Source organism: Babylonia areolata, chromosome 18 (assembly GCF_041734735.1).
Source record: "Babylonia areolata isolate BAREFJ2019XMU chromosome 18, ASM4173473v1, whole genome shotgun sequence".
In the NCBI taxonomy this organism is placed as follows: domain Eukaryota; kingdom Metazoa; phylum Mollusca; class Gastropoda; order Neogastropoda; family Buccinidae; genus Babylonia; species Babylonia areolata.
In genome coordinates, this window is record NC_134893.1 from 62,316,358 (window position 1) to 62,320,339 (window position 3,982).

Sequence of the window (3,982 nt, forward strand, 5' to 3'; positions counted from 1 at the left end):
GACAGGAATGTCAGACCCTGCCGGAGTCTGCACTAGTTGGGTCACGGTAAGTATGTTATTTAAACGTAATTTTAGATAGAAAATTTCCTATCACAGTCACGGAAACTGAGCTGGCAAGCTTTTGGACAGCTGAGAGCGTTCAGGAGTGAGAGGGTGAAGTTCTTTGATGATATTCATGCCTGTCAAGTTGCACGTGGGCCGAGTAAAGTGTCTCCTGTGCATCCGGCTTGCCACCTCTTCAAACAAGTCAACCATCTGATTAAGCATAAAAAAGCATTAAAAACAAAAAGCATGTGTTTCATGTCCAGTGCAGGTGCCACCCTGCGTTTCTTGAAAATCGTGGAGCGGTTGCTGATCCTGCAGTCTGCTTTGAAATGTGAGCACTCGTTCCTAAAAGCCACGCCCCCTTCATGAACTCTGGCTGACATTCTACCTATCGTCTTATATCACTTCTCTCCGTCTCCTCCCCTTCTGCCAACGCTCACTGCACATATTCTGTCAGTCATGGCCACTTGTTCAAAAACACTGAGTGGATAGATGGACTGAATTACCATCAAATGGGCTGTCAGTTTCGTCACTGTTGTCAATCACCTTTGTTTTCAAACCAATCATTGGACAAGAGATCCATCGCCATCGCGAAAGCTGTCCATAAACACTAGCAGAGCCATTAGTATTATGTAAATCTGCTGACTGTGACCACCTCCTTTACTGGACAGTTTTCAATGCCTTTTTTTGCACATGATGCAACACCCTTCATGTGCTATCATGTGGTCAGTTAGCAAATTATTATCCAGTAGAAAGGGGTCTTCTACCTGATGAATGTTCATTTAAATAGTGATCCAGACACATGAAACTAACTGTCCAGAGTCTATGTGAATTGAACCAAACTCTAATGAAGGAAAAATCGGAACATATGCAGGACATCAGTGGACGTCTTACAGGTACTGTGGCAATACTTTTTGCAGGACGTCGGCTGACATCTTATAACCATTCTACTGGTTAACCATTTGGCTATTGCGCCTGTTAAATACGAGTCTTGCTGGCTGGAGCTGGTGGCTTCTCTGTCATCTGCTACATTCAAGAGTCGAGCTTTGCGGAAGCCATTGACAAGAAAGATCTCCCCTCTGCTTTCTCCAATATCCAATCATGAATTCATTCACCCCAAGTTCATAGGCAGCAGCTTGGTTTCCCTTTTCAATAGCCAGACCATTCGCCTTCAATTTGAAAGCTGCATCATAAGCATTGTGTTGTGTTTTGGCATGATGGAAGTTGTCTGAACAAGGGCGATCAACTGAATGTTTCGTGTGTAACGGCCATGTGTAAATTTAGTGGGAAAAAACGTATACAGTTACCAAAAGGACACTTTTTACAGTGAGTTTTGAATTCACAAAGAGTCAAAACCAGATTTGAAACATCATGTGAACCTGAAAATAGACTAGAAACTGACAGCAACAACTTAATTTGACCTGACATCATCGGAAAACCAGCAACATCGGGAAAAATTCATAAACAAGCCGCTTCATTATTTTAGCCGCAGGGGTCAAAGATTGGGGGAAAAGTTGTGGTTAATGGTCCGAATTTTACCGCAAATAAAAAATGTTAACCAGTAAGAATTTAGAATTACATAAACATGTAATAAAAATGGTCCATCTATAAGCTAAATATACTGAATTGTTATTACTCTGGATATAAATTCAACCAAACACTGGCAAATATCACCTGGTACTATAAAAACTGGCAAAAAGAAAGCTAGAAAAAAACACACAAAACAACCAGACCCAGTAAACTCAAAACGAGGTGTATTTTCTTTGTAAATTGTGTCGAAAGCAGTGTTTCTTTCAACAAAAAAGGTTGCTGCACATTCTGATGACAACTGCCATGAACTTAGGACAAATGCACACCCATACTCCTAAAATCTCTCCATATGATGTTTTTTGTTGGTGGAGGAGGAAGCAGCTGGGTTTTTTCTCCTATTTTCGTTGCAGCTCTTACCACAGCAAAAAAGAAACATTTCTTGTGAAGTCTTGTGTGTGACTATTAGTTTTATACAGTTATTCATTTCAACATTCTATCATTTACTAAAATACAAAATTAAAAGCCAAAGGAACAAGGCAACTGATTGATTTTTTTTAAAATCTGTATTGAATTTTTTTTTTTAAATCTGTTCATTTCTTTTATTTTATATTTATACTGAATCGTGTGTGTGTGTGTGAGCGTGCACATGCTTGTTATCCCGCTATTCGTTTAGATTTTTATTGTATACAAAATTAATAACCAACTTGGCAACTTGAATGGATTAATTTATTTGTTATTCTATTTATTTACTGATGAATAACACTGAACATGCTGAGTGTGAGAACTAAGCAGTCTGAGTGGAAGAATGAAAGTAGAAAATTCACAGGTTGTGTGACTATAAACAGCAGGTATTTAGTGGTGAAATTTAGTCTGAAATATTAAACCTATGTGTATGAAACTTCACATACTTTTCTGTTGATCATTTTTGAAGTGGCAACTTGACATCAAAATGATCTGTCCTCGCACAGTAATTCAATACGTTTTTTTCCACCCTACCATAAAGCTGCCCATGGTAACGTTTTGTTTGTTGTTTAATACATCGGTGTTGCCTTTGAACAATCTACGAGCAATTAACGGTTTTAAAGCCGCCGCTCCGCCACCTCCCCCCCCCCCTCCCTCCCCTGCAACCCCCCCCTCACCCCCCCTCACCCCTTGAGTCTGAAGTTGGCAAAATGTCAGCACTTTCACCCGTTGAACTGCATTGTGCAGCATCGGTGTCGCCATTTTGCTCCAGCACTAGTCGAAGTCGCGGTGTCACTGACTCAACTCTAAACGGCTTTTATTAATTTATTTTGCAAAAGGATCGATCAACAAACTGACCGTTTGCACGCTTTATACGTTGAACTGAGGAGTTCGAAAAAAAGTTCTTCAAACAGTTCACTTTATCTGTAAACATTGTACAAATAGCGCGACCACACAGCAAATAAGTTGTCCAAATGAGGCTAATTTTGTCTTCTTTCATCTCATTAGATAATATTTTGGGAAATGACCACTCAAGAAAAGTTGACAGAGCAATATGTGATGCAAATGAAATGCAGACCCATGTAATGATGCAGACCCCTGGTGGGGTATTCACAATCGAATGATCGAAGTAAACATATAAAAATTACCACAACGATCAAACTCCGAAAGTGAAACTTTATCCCACGGTTGTTTGTATTTCATTGTAGTTCACATTGTTTAAATTACTAGCGAATTAAAAAAATAATAATAATGAAATAAATAAATAAAAACACTTAATAATTCAGTCATGGTTGCCAATTTTCTGGCTTCCGACATCAGTTGGAGTACCTATTACCAGTGTTTTTGTTTGCTTGATGCAAACCATGGAAAAGTTTGAATATTTCAGTGACAAGTTATCTTGTCATACAGGCTGCCTTGGGGTTAAAATACAAACACACATACACACACTGATAAAGTGTCCTTAATTCTTTTAGCGTTGACCTTGGTTTGGGTGTTTTTCCTTCATGCCAATGGCATGTTGGTGTGAAAGTCTTATGGTGAGTTGTGAAAGTCTTATGTCCCAGCAGATTCATATAGACTCAGTTGTGAGCAAATCCACTCTGAACATGTGAATCACGCTTAGGTCCAGGGACTATATATATGTATGTGTGTGTGTGTGTGTATATATATATATATACACACAGCTGAAGCAGACTTGAATGACACTTAGCAGGCAGTTCCTTGTGAAACTGGCTCACTAACTCTTATATGTGAAATGTTAAATATCCTATTTTTGTGCAGGGACATGATTCCATTCAGTTACTCAGCCTATTGTGATATGAGATTAAAGCATAAGGCATTAAGATTGTGAAGAATTACCTTTATGTAATAAGAGAAGCAGTGGGATTGTTTCATTTAACAGTTAACTAAACTTATGTTCAAATAAGATACCTTTTGTTTGCAG

General features: G+C 38.7%; 1 protein-coding gene across 1 annotated transcript in view; it reads left to right on the forward strand.

Moving 5' to 3' along the window:
- The window catches only part of LOC143292981 (S-adenosylmethionine synthase-like), a 51,305-nt gene that overhangs the window by 46,127 nt on the left and 1,196 nt on the right, over nucleotides 1-3,982 (forward strand). The window lies entirely within an intron of this gene.